This window comes from Otolemur garnettii, unplaced genomic scaffold (assembly GCF_000181295.1).
Source record: "Otolemur garnettii isolate 467f Iridium unplaced genomic scaffold, OtoGar3 scaffold00076, whole genome shotgun sequence".
Classification (NCBI taxonomy): Eukaryota; Metazoa; Chordata; class Mammalia; order Primates; family Galagidae; genus Otolemur; species Otolemur garnettii.
Genome location: NW_003852471.1, coordinates 1,349,740 through 1,369,995, shown reverse-complemented (window position 1 = coordinate 1,369,995; position 20,256 = coordinate 1,349,740). Strand labels below are relative to the sequence as shown.

The following is a 20,256-nucleotide window of genomic DNA, read 5'->3' as shown; positions in this document are numbered from 1 at the left end:
GCATATAAGCTAGGAATGTTTCTACATGTTTAAGTGGTTAGAAAAAAAAAAAAAGACTAACAGTACATTTGTGGCACATGAGAATTATATAATATTCAAATTATATAATATTCAGAATAAAATTGTATTCTAACATAATGATACCCATGTGTTTATGTATCATCTACAGTAGAGCTGAATATTTGTGAAAGACATTCTATGGCTCAAAAACCTAAAATATTGGCTCTCTGGTCCTCCTGTTTGACAAACAGCTGCATCTTCCCATGCAGTGCCAGCCACATCCCAGAGGCACCATGATGAAAATGAGGCTGGGAATAAACATCTTTGGCCATATTGGGCGCCTGGTCACCAGGGCTGCTTTTAAGTCTGGAAAAATGGGTATTGTCACCATCAGTGACCCATTCATTGACCTCAACTACTTGATCTACACACTCCAGTATGCTTCCACCCATAGCAAGTTCCATGGCACAGTCAAGGCTGAGAATGGGAAGCTTGTCATCAATGGATATCCCATAACCATCTTCCAGGAGCAAGGTCCCACCAAAATCAAATGGGGTGAGGCAGGTGCCAACTACATTGTGAGTCCACTAGCGTCTTCACCACCATGGAGAAGGCTGGGGTTCACCTACAGGGGGGTGCCAAAAGGGTCTTCATCTCTGCCCCTTCTGCTGATGCCCCCATGTTTGTGATGGGTGTGAACCATGAGAAGTATGAAAACAGCCTCACCATTGTCAGCAATGCCTCCTGCACCACCAACTGCCTCGCCCCCTTAGCCCAGGTCATCCATGACAACTTCAGCATTGTGGAGGGACTCATGACCACAGTCAATGCCATCACTGCCACCCAGAAGACTGTGGATGGCCTCTCTGGGACGATGTGGCATGATATCACAGGGCTTTCTAGTAAATCATCCCTGCCTTGACTGGAGCAGCCAAGGCTGTGGGCATGGTCATCCCTGAGCTGAAGGAGAACCTCACCGGCATGGCCTTCCATGTCCAGTGTTGGTCATGGACCTGACCTTCCACCTGGAGAAGGCTATCAAGTACAATTATGTCAAGAAGGTGGTAAAGCAGCATCAGAGGCCCCTCTAGGGCATCCTAGACTATACTGAGCACAGGTTGTCACCTCCAACTTCAACAGTGACACCCATTCTTCCACTTTCAATGCTGGGGTTGGCATTGCCCTCAATGACCAGTTTGTTAAACTCATTGCCTGGTATGACAATGAATTTGGCTACAGCAATGGGGTGATGGGCCTTATGGCCCACCTGGCCTCCAAGGAGTAAGAGTCCCCAGACCACCAGCCCCAGCCATAAGACAGGAGGAGGAGAGAGGCCCTCAGCTGCTGGGGTGCCCCTGCCTACTCAGTCCCCCACCTCACTGAGAATCTCCGCTGGACACAGGTTTCACACCAGACCCCCTGAAGAACAGGAGGGACCTAGGAGCCCCACCTTGTCATGTAACATCAGTAAAGGTCCCTGAGCTCAGCCAAAGGGAAAAAAGCTAAAGTATTTACTATCAAGTACTTTGTAAGAAAAAATGTGCAGGGATATTTTTAAGAAGCTGTGAATCTGTGAGTCTGGAAATAGCTAACCTTCTTTCTTCCTACTGCCTTTGGGTCAGGACAGGTGTGAGTGACCCAGAAGTAAACATTTGAGTCCTATGTGAGGCGGCATCAGATTTGCTGAGTCTGGAGGTTTTGCTGCGCCTCTCGGTTCTGGCCCTCAGGGAAATGGGCCCTTTCCTGATGACTCATTGCTACTGTCTGACTCCTGCACCACAGGCCCAGAACCGAGGATCCAGAACTCCGACTGTAATTATTAGCATTTTGATTCAACTATTTGTTAAATAAGTTAAAGTCAATAAGTTTTAGAAAGGATTTGGTGGGCTAACTTGGAAACTTTAGGAACATGTTCATACTGATGAGAAAATGTACTTGCAAAAATAAGCTATTTGTAAATTATGGAGCTGCATAGAGAGGCTTGAGTTGTATGGTGGAATTTTGATTCATATGCTTGAGGCTAAGTCAATGTGATTTAACAGTGTTGAGGCCATAAAAGATGTCTAGGGCTTGGAAGCATGCCAGTAAGTTTTCCTGATTACTGCATACTGACTATTTCAGATTACAGTTAGAAAGCTCATGAATGAGGCAGACAGGATGTAACCCTAGGTTGGTTTTATGACCTGGAATTTATGACTGATTTCCAGTTTGGTCTGGAAGAAAATATATCAGGGTTGGGGTTCAAGAGGGGGTGGATTAGTTCATAGGACTTAAGCGAAAATGTATTTATTGATAAAATGTATATGGAACAACTCTGCACAAGTATTTCTGGTTTTTAGGATTAGAGCGTTATCTTAAATGTTTTAAAGGATTTTTTTTTTTCTTTTATCCATTGCGGAAATAGTTACACAGTGCTGAAGGGGCACCTGCCTCTTTGTCAGGTCCTGGAGATACAAATATAAATAAGACGTGGTTCCTTTCCTCAAATAATGTACTGTTTCAATAAACCAAAAAATAAAAAGGCAATAAAGAGCCATAGAAAAAAATGAAAGTATCATTTAGTTCAATTGCGACAAAAAGGGAGTAGTCATTTCAAGATAAATATGTTAATATTTGTAAAGCATCCAGAGCTTTTTCCAGAAAGTGTCTAAACAAATACAAGATTATTGAAGACCAAGCCAATTTCCATTTTGAATCCTAGACGCAGTAAAAAAAAAACTTAATGGTATATTTCGGTCATTGTTCCTAAAGTTGCAAAGGCAATCGTCATTCAAGATAAGCTATTACATGCCCAGCATCTGAATCTTGATTCATTAAAAATCTGTACCTCCAAAAGTTAATACCATGCAATACATAACATAAGGAGTTCAATATGTGTTTGTTGAATCAATGAATGTCACTACTTTTGATGACACTCGACTGTGTACTTGGGAAATGTACCTCTGACATTGGTTTGAGGAAATTCTAGCCCATCATCCAAAGGGTATTTTTCAGGAGGCCCTCAGTCACAAAACAGCACGAGGCAAGAAACTTGCCCATAGCAATCATGAATCCTCTGTATTAAACAGAGCGAGAGAAGGGAAGTTCCTAACACAACGAATCATCTGAATTTGCTGTTCTTCATTTCCTTGTAAGCACAAGGGGACTTTTCTGAAACTCTTGACCTTGTGAAAAGAAATTGCTTTGAAACATTCTGCATAAGAGCATTATTTACTCTTTGTAAAATGGAACAATAAGGAGAGTAATAATAACAGTAGTAATAATACATTCAAACTGATATGATATAGATGTAATGTAGTGTAATACAATAATGGTATAGACACTAGAAAGATTAAACATGTAATAGTTTTAAAGCACTTACAAAGTATAAGAGACAATTATTGTTCTATCTGTGTTCATTGCATTATTAGGGTTGTCCATGTTTACTGGGAAGAACAATGATGCAGATAAACCAAAATTGTTTCTTCTGAATTTTGAAATTAGCTGTATAAGTTTTCGCTCATCGACAGTTTTTCTTTAATAAAATCTGCTCTTGGCTCGGTGCCCACAGCACAGTGGTTGCGGCACCAGCCATATACATCGAGGGTGGTGGGTTCCAACCCAGCCCAGCCGAGCCCAGCTAAACAATGACAACTGCAACCAAAAAATAGCTGAGCATTGTGATGGGCTCCTGTAGACCCAGATACTTGGGAGGCTGAGGCAGGAGAATTGCTTAAGCCCAAGAGTTTGAGTTAGCTGTGAGCTGTGATGCCACTGCACTCTACCAAAGGTGACAAAGTGAGACTGTCTCAAAAACAAACAAACAAAAAAACTGCTCTTGTTGTTTTCATTTTTTGTTTACTCATTCATTCATAATGTTCATTCATTCAAGAAATAAACATGTAGGCTCAGCACCTGTGGCTCAAGCCTCTAAGGCGCCAGCCACATACACCTGAGCTGGCGGGTTCAAATCCAGCCCAGGTCTGCCAAACAACAATGATGGCTGCAACCAAAAAATAGCCAAGCGTTGTGGTGAGTGCCTGTAGTCCCAGCTATGTGGGAGGCTGAGGCAGGAGACTTGCTTGAGCCCAGGAGTTGGAGGTTGCTGTGAGCTGTGATGCCATAGCACTCTACCCAGGGCGACAGCTTGAGGCTCTGTCTCAAAAAAAAAAAAAAAAGAAAAGAAAAGAAAAGAAAAGAAACAAACATGTAGTGGCTTAGTGGATTATATCTCCCCCCACTCTTCTGTGGGGAACAGGAGCGAAAATCCAAATATATCTTAGTTCCTGTCTCAAGGAAAGCACAGTCTATGCGGGGAGCCAGATAAACAAATCAAGCACTGAGGTATCACTGCGACTCAGGTGTGCTTAGGTACTTTGAGGTACAGGTTCCAGTCCACAATTCAGTGTTAAGAAACATTTCCCTTAAAGCACTAATGCTTGGGCATAATCGTGAGAAATTACTAAAATTTGGCCAGAATTATTCTAGGCAGAAGAACTATGGGAAAACATGTGACATTAAAAAAGAATGTATGCAAACCTTTTATTTGAATTTTTATTTATTTATTTATTTATTTTATTTTTTGCTGAAACAAAGGATACTTGTTGGGTGTCTTACGTATTTAGCTTCTTCAAATTCAGACGCAGTAACACAGATCCAAGTGTAAACAGTCTGCCGGTGAGGTGATCCCAGACACACTTGGATGGGTATGGAAAGTTAGGTGGGGAAGGAAAGGGAGTTAATAAAAGATTTTCTATCAGTTCTGTTAAGACTATGAGTAGATATGGGCTAATCTTACTGGAAAATGTTCTTCTTAGCAAAGTATCACAGGAATGGAAGAAAAAGTATCCAATGTACACAACCCTTCTATGAAACTAATATATACTTCTTAAATGAAGGAAACAACTTAATTCTAGCCCAAGAATATGGGGAGGGGGTGGGGAAGGGGAGGGAAGAAGGGCGGCTGGGTGGTGGGAGGTTAACCGGAAAGATCACCTATATTTCTGTCTAACAAGGGTACAAGTGAACTTTTCTAGAAATAGAATGTAAATGTTTTGACACAATGACTATGCAAATGACATGAAATTTATGTGAACCAGCTTGATGAAAGTATTTCAAAATTTATATGAAAACACTACACTGTACCCCCTGTTTGCATTAATGTATAGAGCTATCATTTAATAAAAAATAAATAAATAAATAAATAAATAAGACTATGAGTAGATAGAAATCACATTGGGAACTCTGGAGTTGATGCAGCACATCGAGGCTCAGTTACCTAACCTGAGGGCAGGGGAGTTACAGCTCAGTCACGTGCCACATGACTTTGGTCAACAATGGACCTCAGATACTGTGGTGGTCCTGCAAGATTATAATGCAGCTAAAAAGAAAACTCTTAATCACCTATTGAACTTGTAGCAATGATAGCTGTTGTAACAGCACAAACAAGCCTACCAAGCTGCCATCCAGTGAAAGTCCAGCACATAACAATTATGTCCAGTACAAAGTGCTCACATGACACTTCATAATACTAACACATGACTGTGTTCCTTGGACTGTGTATTTATTATACTATACTTTTTATCAGTATTTTAGAGTATGCTCATTCTGCCTACTAAAAAGAAAAAAAGTCACACAGCTTCAGGAAGATCCTTGAGGAGGCTTTCCAGGGAAAAGTCATAGTTATCTAGACGAGGACAGCATCATAGTTATCATAGGCGAGGACGACTCCATGGTGTCACTGCTCCTGAGTGCCTTCTAGTGGGACAGGATGTGGCGATAGGAGACAGTGGGTGATTCTGAAGACCCTGACCCTGTGCAGGTCTAGGTTAGTGTATGTGTTTGTGTCTTAGGGGTTTTTTTTAAGCTTAAAAAGTAAAAAAGAAAAAATTAGTAGGAAAATTTTATAGAATAAGGATATCCAAAAAGGAAATATTTTGTGAAGTCATACAATGTGTTTGTGTTTTAACCTCAGAGTTATTACAAAAGCATCAAAAAGTGTTAAAAAATTAAAAGGTTTATAAAGTAAAAAAGTTACCATAGCTTAAATTAATTTGTTATTGAAGAATGAATGCAGTGTGGCCTCAGGGTCTAGTGCTTGTAGTCTGCAGGAGTGCCTAGCAGTGCCCAGCAGTGCCCAGCAGTGCCCTGGGCCTTCACAGTCGCTCCCCCAGAACCACTCCCAGTCCAGCAAGTTCCGTCATGTTTAGAGCCCTATACAGGTTTAGCATTTCATATCTTTTATATTGTATTTTTACTGTGCCTCTTCTTACCACTGTGTTACCATTGCCTAAGTGTTCAGTACAGTAACATACTGTACAGGTTTGTAGCCCTATAGCAATAGGCTGTACCAGGTAGGCTAGGTGTGCAGGGGTCCATACCGCCAGGGTTTGTGGAAGTTCACTCCGTGGTGTTCATGCAAGGATGAAACTGCCTAAAGATGCGTTTCGTAGAAGGTACTTCTCTCTGTAACTGATGCATGGCTGTATTTCTTTATGCACCCTTGGCACTGATGGCTGAGGATCACTGGGGGAGAAAGAGGTCAAGCAGTGGAAGTCTGCAGTTGAAGTCACTGCAAAGGTATGGACAGTCCTAGCTTGGGGATGAGGGAGGAGACTTTGACAGCATCAACAGCGCTTGCCACACTGTGCACGCTGTGCACGCCTGGCATCTAGACCAAGCTGAAGAGCAGCTGATGAAGAGGCTTTGAAGCAGGTGAGCAATTACAGGATGGGAGTATTGTCATGAAATGGCACAGGGAGACTCTGGAGTTTCCAGGGGAAGCCGGAGGAAACTATAACCAGAGCGTCTGCCTTCTAAACTTAAACATGAATGCTATTTATTAGATTAATAAATGAAGGGTGAGACATCCTTCACCTGTGTGAAGACAAAAACGTATATACTGGGCAAAACCTGAAACTCGCGCGAAGTTAAACCAGGTTAAGTTGCCTTCTCACTATCTCCAAAGAAGCATATTCTTGGAGAATGAATGGGAGCTCCCTGGGTGCTGGAAACAGGCTTATTCCCAGGAGGTAGGACGTATCAGGTGCTCAGTAAAAGATGGTTGAAATGACGGGGCCTATTCAAGTAAATAATGCAAACTAATATAATGTAATATGACATAGAACAATTTCAGAGGGGCCAATCACCTGCTCAAAGGGAAAAACACTAGTAATCAAATAATGTTATTCACTCAATAGCTATTGAATCTAACCAGGAAACAAATTGCAAGTTGCTTTATCTACTGGGTTAGGAAGGACCTATCTGAACACCTGCCAGGCAAAAACAACGTTTACCCCCACCGTCCTTACTTAATGGAAAGAATGACCTATGTAAATAAAAAGGCGTTCTCATTCAGATTGTTTTATTTATTTAGAAAACCTCTTCCTTACTTTAGTCCTGGTCAGAGAAGTCCTCTTTTAAACATATTCTAACTAGACTAGCTCACCTACTGTTTGCCTAATTTGTTGCGCTAACGTCTAGTAATTCCACTGGTACTTCCTTAACGCCTGACATTAGCACCAGACTCAGACCACTAAGTGTGACTGGCTGTCAGGAATTACTTGACATCTGAATAAAATGAGTGCTTTCCCCCCAATGGTTCTAAAGTTTTCTGCATTGTGGTGAGCTTGTTTTCCTCTTCAAAAACATCCTTCCTTTTCCTCGTGACAGAATGGCTCTTTGGCTTCAGAAACCTTTCTGAATAGAGTTCTGGAGAGTTTCTCCCAGTTCCCCCTCCTCCCACTGCCGAAACGTGGGCACATGATCAGCTAGGCAAAGCTGATGCTTTTAAAATATAATTTGAACTTTGAGTAAAGTAACAGAGGAACAGAATAGGGTTACTACTGCTTACTCTCTGCATATGCGGAACTACCTTACTTTTCATTTTTCCCTTCCCCGAGATCTTCAGGTTTGCTTTGATCTGTGACCTGCCCCATTGATTGTAACACTTTTTGCTTCAGCTTATCTCCTCCAGAATTAGGTTCTATTGCTTATAAGCAAAGAATTCCAGTACACATAATTCCAAGAGCTTATGAAACTCAGCAAGAACAAGAAGCAGAAGAGAAAGAAGGAAATAGCACAGAACTATGCTGAGTGGAGAGGAATATTAAAATGTAAAACATTTTCTCTAGAGAGGAGTATTATTTTTGTGATCAGTAAATGTGAGGCTGAGGTCAGTGGCTTTCAGATTTAGTGAGCCTGATGTCAGGAAGTTAGTTTAAGTGTAGATTTCCAGGCCCTGCTCCCAAAGATTTTGATCTGGGAGGGCTGTGTGTGCCTGGGAATCTGCATACACAGATTCGTTAGGCTCCAGCTGATTCTGGGACAAGCTGCTTTCAGTCCCGCTATATAAAAAAAGGGGGCAATTAATCAGATACAGCGACCACAGCAACACCTGCCTTCTCCCTGCTGCTTGGCCAAACAGTGCCAAGCTTCTAGTACAATAACTGAGTTATAAAATACTCTAACTTGGCTAGTGACAGTGAGGACCTATTAAGTAAATTCTAAGATATATTGACCTATAAGAAAATAGCAAAGACTAGCTTCACATTTTTACCTCATGGAGCAAGGGGCAATGAAGTTAGAAAATGGAAACTTTTGCCAACCAAAACCACCATCTTTATTTTATGATCTTTTTTTCATAATTTACCTAAAAGCAGCTTTCATACGGGTGTGACTTCATACGGGCTACACTCCACTTTGCTTAACTATTTTCATAATATTATTCAATATAGATATGCAGGGGTTTCATCCTGAAAACAGAGAATAGTATTTTAAAATTCCTTTTAATTTTTTGAACTCAACCACAGGACAGAACAGTTGCTTATTGAATATAAACCAGATCTCCATGGTTCCACTAGACATAGGGAAAGACACAAGAAAATGTATAAAGTGAAAGATTTAAAAGTGGATTGTAAAAGCCAGAAGCTAGTGAAGGCATCACCCAGAGGAACCCGAGGACACAATTGTAGAACGGGGAGCCCAGACCCGCCCGACTCAAGCAGCCCATGTGATACCATGATACTAAAGTGGGCAGGACACACCGTGCTCCTCGTCCTGGTCCCTGCACATGATGCTCACAAGGTTTATGCAAGAGGGGGAGAATGTGCAGTGAAACCTAGCCTCTGAAGTCCTGAATCAGTATTTAGAAATTAGTCATGGACTTAAAGAAGTAACTTTTATTCTTTTATACCCACACTTACTGAAACGAATCAAAGAAGTGATATGAAGTAAACAGAATTTTTTTTTTAGAATTTCAGTCTTTAACTAATTTTTTAAAGCTGTTTTCTCTGTGCTGCTGGTACATGTGATAATCACAAGAGACCCTGGGTGTCGTAACATTTACCGAACATCCCCTTTCTGCAGCAGAGACAGGAGTTGGTTAAAGGGGAATTGCTTCTCCTCTAACTTTTCTTCGTGCTATTTTGTGTTGGTCTTCGGCTTTGCCTTACCTGTAACCTGTTTGTCTGCTAATCCTTAATTCAGATAAAAGTCTCAAGCTGTAGAGAACAAGGGAAGATTCCCTTGCTTTCTTGATTAGCACCAGGAATGTGAACATTTTTAATTCAATTGACCGTGACTCAGTGACTATTTACTGAATCCCCACATGACGCTCAGGACTCTTTTAGATGCTGGGAAGATGAGTAACATGGGCCGAGGCCCGAGGAGGGGGGAATTCTGCTGAAAGGGAAAATAGGTAAGAATTAGACAAAGTATTTACAAAATGACAAGTGAAGCTTTTGGAGATGACGGTGTTGATGGTGGTGGTGTGCCCTAGCCAGGAGATACTAGATGAAAATATGCTTGTTTGTAATACTTAATCAAGTAATAGTGGGTACCCTTAGGAAAACCAGTAAGTATTCTGCAGCGTAGAAAGGTGCAAAGTACTAAATGATGGTGCTTTCTCTCAAGGACAGGAGGGCTCGCATGAAGGAGAAGGGGATGCCAAAGGGAAGGAATTCCACGTCTGTCGGAATGGACATCTGGAAGAGTCTCTTGTCAAATAACATCCTCAGACTCTTTTAAGCCTGAAGCCACCTTAAATGAAAATAATACACGGTTGGCCATTTCAAAACTGTGCCCAACCAGAGTCAAACAGAATTATCAGTAATGAGAGTAATAGACTGAAAAATGAAGTTTGAAGGAAAAATATAAAGTGGAACTGAGCTCCAGGAAAGTGACATTTTTTTTTCCAGCTGAAAACTAGGGCAGCTTTCTATCCATTCTGGACTTTGTCTGTATTTCACAAGGACTAACCATAACATTGTTGCCTAATTTCCCAGTGCTAAAAATGATTCAATTATTGATTTTCTTTCTTTTTTTTTTTTTTTGAGACAGAGTCTCCCTATGTCGCCCTTGGCATCACAGCTCACAGGAACCTCAAACTCTTGGGCTTAAGCGATTCTCTCGCCTCAGCCTCCCACGTAGCTGGGACTATAGTCGCTCACCACAATGCCTGGCTAGTTTTTGGTTGCAGTTCTCATTGCTGTTTAGTTGGCCCAGGCCAGGTTTGAACCTGCTAACCTGCCCACTATGCTATGGGCACTGAGCCTGAATTATTGATTAATTAAAGGTAAAAATTAGTTTGGAATTCTATGCATTTCACCACCCTTATATTTTTTAGTTGCCACTACAAAAATGTAAGTTTTTATTAACTAATTTTGTGCATGGTTGCGTGAAGATCATTTTTCCTCCAATGCCAAATGCTACAGAGCCTTGACATAGGTTTTCCACAGTGGACAGCAGGTCTCTTAGGAGTTTATAAATCAGTTTAAACTATTTCATGATAATAAATTAGACGGTCCTTTAGTAAGTAAAAAGCCTATATATAAAAGAAAAAATTCACTGTATAAAAAGGTGGGGTGCAAACATTTGAAGACCAATGAGCTGTCGAGATCACAGAATACCATTTTTTCCTAAAAACAATCAGAAAGAAAATCACCTAGAACACAAGATAAAAAGAAGAGGCAGAAGGGGTTAGGTTGTGACCTTTCTGAGACTTGGTTTACTCATCTGCTCAGTGGGAAGTATTCCTCTCTGTAAGAACACTGTTTCAAAATTAAGCCTTATATTTCCAAAGTAACAGGTACACAGCATTTTATTAATGGTAGTTGGGTTGAAGAACCCATTTGTGAGTTCTGTTCCATACCATTTCCCAGTGTGTAGCTTCTTCTAGACGGTAAGTAATGTAGGCTCCCAGACAGTCAACTGGAGCCTACTTATCTTTGCCAAGCCTTTACAAAATCTATTAAAGGAAATGTCCTGAGCACCCATCTTGATGTAAGCCCCCTTCTAGTCTGTAAGGATCCAGTAGGATTCATGGTCTGACAATTAAGTTCTCGAACTCATTCTAGGAAATGTGCCACTTACCACATTCCTGAATGTAACTACTGTCACCTTTGAAGTGTTCCCCTTGGGAAGCTATGCACCAATGCTAGTGGAATGACCATCAGAGCTATCCTCATGAACAACAATGATAAACACCCACCGCTACAGGACACCACTACACATCCACACAAATAGCCATGAAGCACAGATACACACGTACCAAAGTTATGAAACCTTACTATGTCATTTCCACAGTGCTGTCAACATAAGGACATAGAGGCAAGTTTGCAAACTTACTTGCCAACCCTCATAATTGATAGCTCTGATGGCCATTCTGGGAAAAAAGTTTCAAGATTTTTTGCAGGGTGGACTAGGCACAGGCACCATTGTGTAGCTTCCCCAGGGGAGTCAGCAGTAAATAAGAGGCACTTTTTCTGGGAAGAGTTCATGAACTTGCTAGTCAGATCTCATATATCCAGCCAGATAGAGTTCTGTGCTCCAGTTAGAGTTCTGTGCCAATTCCAGTGTAGGGCACAGTCCAGGCAGGAGCATTTCCTTTGCTTTCAGGAAATTTCAAAGGACCTCAGAGCCGTTCCTCCCCATTCAGCAGCCTCCGACTCCAGGCTCTGCGCGTGCACACCCACAGGAGCCCTGCTTCCTAACAACAGCCAGCCATGGGTTCCTTATTATGTACCGTGGAAAGCCTAGTGTGTAGGTAAGGAATGTTTAAATAAACACAATGATGGTCGCTGGAGCTCTCACTCAGGTAGATACAGGAAAATCAAGCCGTCTCTTCCATACCCTATTAAATTCATGCGTCAAAGTAAAACACATCAAAAAAGGTGTCAGTATTTCAGCTAACATTTTAAAACAAAATTAGCATACTACACTTACATTTTTTCATGTAACTGCCTTCATTCCTAAATAAATTTGATATGAAAAGTATCAGAACAACAAAACAGATGAAAAGACAAAGTACTTCTAGTTAACCTAAGAGTGCTTCTCAAACTCTGTCATATCATGGTAAACAGAAAATGGCAACATATCACGGCACGCTAGGGGGTAAAGGGACACTTCTGAGGAGGGACCGCAGGTAGGTCCCAGATGACTGAGGTCCAAAGAAACCCACGTGTCAGCAAACTTACAGTCCATTCCCTCATATCATATGGGAAGTTCTGATCTAAGAGTGTACTGTCCAGTATTTTATTTTGTACTCAGAGGTAACCGAGATGCTTTTCTAACCACCAACCTCTCTTACACTTGCAATGAAACTGAAACATACCCTCAGAGAAGAGGTCCGCAATTTGGAATGACTGTAGGAATAAGTTTACTTCAAAGCTTGGATTGTGCCATGTATCAACGACATAGGTGAGAGCCACAGAAAACTCACTGAGCAGACACTGCATGTTCAGTCCAAGGCCACCTCAGTAAAGTGAATATCGCAATAAACTAAGTCACATAAATTCTTTTTGTTTTCGGTGCATATAAAAGTTATGTAGTTGTAAAAGTTGCACTGTACTATAGTTTTTTAGGAGCATAATAACATTGTCCCCACAAAATGTATTTACCTTAATGAAAACATATTTTATTCCTAAAAAGTGCTAAAGACCATCTGAGCCTTCAGGGAGTTAAAATCTTTTGGGTGGGAGGGTCTTGCCTTGATGCTGGTGGCTGCCGGTTCACCAAGGTGGTGGTTGCTGAAGATGGAGATGGCTGTGGCAGTTTCTTAAAATAGATAGTGGTGAAGGCTCCTGCAGCAGGTGACTCTTCCTTCCACAAAAGATTTCTCGATAGGATATGATGCTGTTTCTTGGCATTCTGGACACAGCAGAACTTCTTTCAAAATCAAAATCATTCATCTCAAACCTGTCACTGCTTTATCCGCTAAGTTTATGTACTATTCTGAATCCTTTGTTTTCTTTTCCACAGTGTTCACAGCATTTTCACCAGAAGGAATTTCCATCTCAAGAAACCATGTTCTTTGCTCATCCATAAAAAGCAAATTCTTATCACGTGTTGAAGTTTTATCATGCTATTGAAGAAACTCCGTCACGGTGTTAGGCCCCACATATAATTCCAGTTCTCTGGCCATTTTTGCCACATCTGCAGTTACATCGTCCCTGAAATTTTGAACCCCTCAGAATCATCCATGAAGGCTGGAATCAACTTCCTGCAAATTCCTGTTAATGTTGATAATACGTATTTTGACTTCATCTCAGAATCATGAATGTTTTTAATGATATTCAGAAAGATGAATCCTTCCCAGAAAGTTTTATTTATTTTTTTATTCTCAGAATATGAGGGTACAAATGATTAGGTTACAATGTTTGCATTTTTTCCGGAAAGTTTTCTTTTTTTTTTTAAATTTCAGAATATGAGGTACAAATGATTAGGTTATGATGTTCACATTTTTTCCAGAAAGTTTTCAATTTACTTTTTCCATAGCCATCAGAGGAATCACTATTGATAGCAGCTATAGCATTATAATATGTATTTTTTATATAATAAGACTCAAAAGTCAAGATTAATCTCTGATCTATGGGCTGCAGAGTGTATGTTGTATTAGCAAACATAAAAGAAATATTCGTCTCCTAAAACATCCCCATCAGAGTTCTTGGGTGACGAGGGGCACTGTCACTTAGCAGGGATATTATGAAAGGAAACTTTTTTCTAGGAGCTGTAGATCTCACAAATGAGCTTAAAATATTCAGTACAGCACACTGTACACAGACATGCCATCACCCCAGCTTTGTTGTTCCTTGTATGGAGCACAGGCAGGGTAGATTTAGCGTAATTCTTAAAGACCTTTAATTTTCAGAATGAATAAATGAGTATCAGCTTCAACTGAAAGTCACCAGCCACATTCTCCTTGAGCAAAAGCTTCAGCCTGCCCTGCAGAGCTCAGAAGCTTTGACTTCTCTTTAACTATGAAAGTCCTAGATACCGTCTTCCCTCAATAGAAGGCTGTTTTGCCTACACTGAAAATCTGCTGTTCAGTGTGGCCACCTTCGTCACGGACCTTAGCCAGGACTCCTGGGTAACTTGCTGCAGCTTGCACGGCAGCACTTGCTGTTTCACGGCGTCCTGTCATGTCATGGAGACAGTTTCTTTCGTCAGAACCTCACAGAACAACCTCTGCAAGCTTCACTTTTCTTCTGCATCTTTCTTCTCTTCACCTTCACAGAATGGAGGAGAACTGGGCCTTGCTTGGAACAACACTTTAGCTTAAGGGGACGTTGTGTCTGGCTTGATCTTCTTCTTTTTTTTTTTTTATTAAATCATAGCTGTGTACGTTAATACTATCATGGGGTGCAGTGTGTTGTTTCTATATACAGTTTGAAATACTCTCATCCAACTGGTTAACATAGTCTTCATGTCATTTTCTTAGTTATTATGTTAAGACATTTATATTCTATATTTAGAAAGACTCACATGTACCCCCATAGGATAAACCATTGATGTCATCCCACCAATCATCCTCCCTCCACCCATCTTCCCCCCTCCCCTACCCTCCCTCTCCCCTTTCCCTGTATTCTTGGGCTAAAATTGGGTTATAGCTTTCCTATGAAGGCTATAAATTAGTTTCATAATAGGGTTGAGTACATTGGATACTTTCTCTTCCATTCTTGAGATACTTTGCTAAGAAGAATATTCTCCAGCTCCATCCAGGTAAACATGAAGTAGGTAAAGTCTCCATCTTTCTTTATGGCTGCATAATATTCCATGGTGTACATATACCACAATGCATTGATCAATTCATGGGTCGATGGGCACTTGGACCAGACTGATAAAACTTCCCACATGTCAGCAGTAAGGATTCACGTGTTCACAGGAGCAGGGCTTCGAATTTCCTTCAGGAGCTTTTCCTTCACTTTCACAGTCTGGCTCACTGTTGGGCAGAAAAGGGCCCGCTCTGGGCCTCCCTCGCTTTAGTTACACATGTCTTTCTCAGTAAATCAACTCTAGCTTTTGATTTAAGAGGAGAGATGTTGCTTTCACTTGAACACTGACAGGCAATCGTAGGGATATTAATTGGTCTCATTTCCAATTGTTGTGTCTCGGGGAGTAGGGAAGCTGGAGGAAAGAGAGAGAAACAGGGAAACAGGTGGTTCGTGGAGGGGTCGGAACACACATAACCTTTATCAGGTACATTTGCCGTCTCGTATGGGTGAACTTCCCGGCCCCCCCAGAACAATTACAATAGTTACATCAAACATCACTGATCACAGATCCACATAACAGACAGTAATAAAAAAAGTTCTAAATAATTCAAGAATTACCAAACTGAGACACAGAGATAAGAAGTGAGCGTGTGCTGTGAGAAAAATGGCACCTCTGGGCTTGACGTAGTTTGTTTGCCACAAACTTTCAATGTGTCAAAAATGCAGCATCTGCAAAAAGCAGCAAAATAAAACGCAATAAAACGAGTGATGCCCGTAGTGAGGAAGGCTCCTCAGCTCAGGTCCTTTTGTTGTACATACAAGCAAACTAGGCGTGGAGGTCATAGGTGCGTAGTTTAGTGGCAGGAAGTTAGTGGCACATAAAAGATTTTTAACTTCTACTTACGGGCTCTTTCCATCACACATAGAGGTTCTCAAGTGGAGTTTTCAGAATGGCAGCATTAACATCACCTAAGAATTTGTTAGAATGCTACTTTTCAGGTGCTGCCCCAGACATAATGGTCAGTAACTCTGGGAGTGGGACCCCAGCAAGCCATGTTTTACCACAATTTCCTGGGAGTTTTCATGCACATCAAAATAGGAAAGCCCCTGCATCCCAGTGCATTCCCCTCATAAAAGGCACATGAAGGCTGTTTGGATCAAGACTGTACCTGTGCGGTCAGAAAGGCCAGCATGAACCGGAGCATTTTGGGGTGGAGTGAGGGTCCACTCTGACTGGGGAGAAGCCTTTGGGGGTTAAAGGAGCTAATCAGAGAAAGGAGATTCTGAGCTCCAGACCTAAGTGGGAACTACAGTTCTCTAAGCACTGCCAGGTACGTTATGGCTCAGGATTTTCAGCCTTCTTAACTCTCCCAACAAAAGTTTCAACCAACCTCACATTTAAAGACTTAAAGGGAGACATTCTAATTTTATAATGAAAACCAGTAATAGAAACAAATTCACTGTTTGAGATTGGCCTTTGTTGCTTCTTAGGCTAAATATAATTATTTTGACAATGAAGAGCCTCCCTAGGTTTAATTTTTATAATATGTGGAAGATTAAGGAAAAGGAAAAAAATAGGTCTTGGAGATGAGGCACAGTTGACTTTGCGTATTTTATATCATCACTGTTAAATTCTTTTGCCCTGAAAAACAGTCAAGTTTATTTTCCATATGACTCACCACCAAATTTCTGTTCCCTAGATGTGGGTCCTACGTTGTAGGGATCAAGGATATCAAATAACTAAATATTTTTGGAAAAGAGAAAAAGCACAGCTTATATGTTAGTCCAAAAATAATTTAGTCACAAGGAACTAAACAAGTAGAAAATTCTCTTTCATGATTGAAAGATTCATGTTAAGCTTCGCAATATTAGTAGCATTAAAATACTTTTTAGGTTTTATCCTCGGGACATCCATGAATAATGAAAGTTACAATAAGCACTGTTGTCATTAAACTTGGCTCTACAAAGATCCTGTAAATGAAGATGGTGGTTCTAAAAATAAAAGCGAGACAGAGTGACACTAAATTTCATGCATTTCCTTTTATCCCTCTTTATCTTTGCTAAAGATACGGAGTCATATTTCTGGATAATGCCTTTTAAGCTCTTTATCAAATATTTACTCAATAAATATCAACTACCATGGAGACTCTCTCAGTCCCTGAAACCAAAATATTCAAGACAATTATCAGGGTCATGTACTCAAGTTGTCAATAATTTTCTATTTGTCACCTGCTATGGTTTGAAGACACCAAAACTCATGCTAAAGTTTGGTGCCCAATGTGACCGTGCTGGGAGGCTGTTTCCTTCAGAGATGTTTGGGTCGTTTAGATGGATTAATGTCTTTCCCATGAAACTGGGTTGGTTCTTGCTGGAATGAATTAGCTCCCGAGGGAACCAGTTGTTATAAAGCCAGGGGAGGCTCTGTTTAACCCAGGCCTGGTTCACATTCCACCTTATTTTGACACAGCACATGGCCTGCACCAGAAGCCATCAGATGTGGCTGTCCAATCTTGAACTTCTCAGCCTGCAGAATCACAAGCTGAATAAACCTCTTTTCTTATAAATTACCAAGTTGCAGGTATTCTTTATAGCAACACAAAACAGACTAAGACATCAATCATAACTGAAGCTCTGACAGCAGCAGAGAGCGTAGGTGCAGATAGAATACGAATTTCATAAGGAGATACTGTGAACGAAAATGAAGACCTTGGAGAAAAATGCTTATTATTATTTAAGGAAGTTTATTCTGGTCTCTTTCTTTATTCTTTGCAAAACATATTTTATTTTTGGTTGTGTAAATGTAATTAGAAATTCTGGACTTTACGCTCCCAAAACGATGAAAAAGAATGTTTAATTTACTAAATCTCTAGGCCTCACTTGATAACGGAGTGCTCGAGATTACAAAAAGTTTGCCTGAATAGAAAACTGTAATGCTGCAGGCATATATCAGGGAGCGGGGGGCAAAGTATTTGCTGAGATAGTTCTGACATAGTTCTCAACAAATACTTTGTCAACCCAAGTAGTCATTTAAATGTACTAACAAACTCCACATTCTGAAATTTCCAAGGAAAAGAAGAGAATATTACAAAGAGCATTGAAGGCATTTTCTAGTGATACTAAGCAAATTACTACTATTATTTTCTGCTTTCAGGTATAAAGGTAGGGCACAACTGAGAAAAGGAAGTGTTTGCTTAAGAACATAATTACCATCTTGAGAGCTGACCCAGATTTCATGGATAAAAGGGAAAGCCTAACTGTGTGAACAAAATAAGAATCCTGAAAAAATACCTAAACTTTTAATGCACCACAGTGACCATTGAACAACTTAATCTCTCTCCTCCAATGAATACACGGTATGAGAGTTTGTGTTTGTGGTCTTGTGATGTATCCGCTTAAAGACTAGCAATTTAAATTCATCTCTATCACAACTAAATTCATCGCAACTTTCCTACCAAAGCCCTAGAATCATGGTTATCTTGTGATTAGTGTTAAAGAAAAGAAAATGCACTTTTAACAATTTCTCTTCGATTGCAACTTTGTGATTTTCATATGTCTATCATGAACAGCTACTTTCAAATCCTTTATGATCACAACCATTTTCTTATGAGTAACAGACTGCCTATTCCATTATTTTCTCATTCTTTTACCTGTTCTTCCTTCTTCCTCGGTATTGCCATAGGCACTCTGGAAAACGATCAAACACCTAGTTAATGATGCTAAAGGTCTTTCATTGGGTGCTGTTATCTCTAGGGAAAATGGAAAAAAAACAAGGAAGTCCACCCATATTTGTGGTGAATCTTCCACAAGTCAAACAAAGAGCCAAGTAGTTTTCACACACCGTCCGTGAATGTTATAATCCTAGAGGTAGTTACTATTACACTCATCTTACACGGGGAGAAATTAAGGCCCAGAGAAGTGCCTCGGCAGTAGGATTACAGATACAAAGAGAGAAAAAAATTGTATTTGAACCCAGTTCAGTGTTACTTCAAAGCTTTATGCTCTTTGTAAACTAAATAATATATTCTCTCTGAATGTTAGGGGCTGCGGGTTCTGGTTGACCTGGTTCAATTACTAGGCTGATCTAGAAAGTTCAGCTGAGGCTGGGTGATAACTGAAAGCAAGGATGACTGAAAACTGAAAAGCAGAGGCAGCATGAATAGAGAGCAAAGTAACCTACACAAGTTTCAGTGTAACAACAAGAAATTTTATTTAGGACGAACAAAGAGAAAGTTCAGAGGGCTTCCAAGGAGACTTGAAGGTAGGGGCCTCTCGTGACAGAAGTGAGAGGGAGAGGGTCAGGGTCAGGCATAGGTTGTGCAGGGTGTAAATTCCCAGTTTGAAACTGGTTGCAAGTCTTCCCCTGGCCTCTCTGCTCCTCCAGGCAGACTGCCCTTTTCTACTGGTTATTGACTATCTCTTTCTATTGGTCATTGGTTACCTAGGTTACTTCTTAGCCACATTCTTACCCTTAAAGCCCCTTTCTCAGTGTCCCTTCTCATGGAAAATGTCCTAATAGGTTAGTTATAACTTACCTTTAATCATTAAGATTTGAGGGGTTTTGTGATGATTAGCAATATAAAGACTGTAATATCTAGTGTGAGCTGGGTACTCAATGGCTATTATTATTATTATTATTCTTAATTCTCCCAGCAGGCTTATGAGTTGGATAGTAAAGCTGTCAGCTTTCACTCTTGACATAATTCCCCCACAAAGATAGATTCTTTTCACATTATAGCCCACATGCATGAATCATTTGTAAATGTTTATTCACAAAGCATTTACTTACAGGAATGTCAAAAGCCCATATTCAGCTTCGATTTGTTTGCCATACAGGGAGGCAGGGAATGGAAGGGAGGGAGGTACGAGGCAGGCTCGCAATCTTCCCAGCTGGATGAGCACTGGAGATTCTGAATCCCATCTCCAAAAAAAGTCTCCTTTTCCGTGGTACCTAAATGATAAGGAAGGATGTTCTTTGTCGTAAGCTTCATTACGTTTCTCTCACCGAGGGTGATGGAGAGCCCTCCTGTTGATGCCATAGAGAGAGAGGAGTGTCCCCCAAAGAAGTGCAGGTGGTTGTTTAGGGATGAGAGCGGCCACGTGACGCACAGCGATGCTTCCGGTTTGCACACAACTGCCGCATTCCTGCTCTCCGGAGGGCAGGCAGAAAAGTGCCAGAGAAGGGCTCTGTATCCGTGACTCACAGCAAGACAGGAAATCTCAAGCAGGCCCACCCTTCCTTCCTGCCTCCCGAAGAGCTGAGTTGCAGAACCACAGGCCACAACTAGCC

At 40.8% G+C, this 20,256-nt stretch overlaps 1 pseudogene; it reads left to right on the top strand.

Annotated features, from left to right (window-relative positions):
- The first annotated feature begins 293 nt into the window (after positions 1–293).
- On the top strand, positions 294–1,285 carry LOC100942209 (annotated as a pseudogene).
- The last annotated feature ends 18,971 nt before the right edge of the window (positions 1,286–20,256 follow it).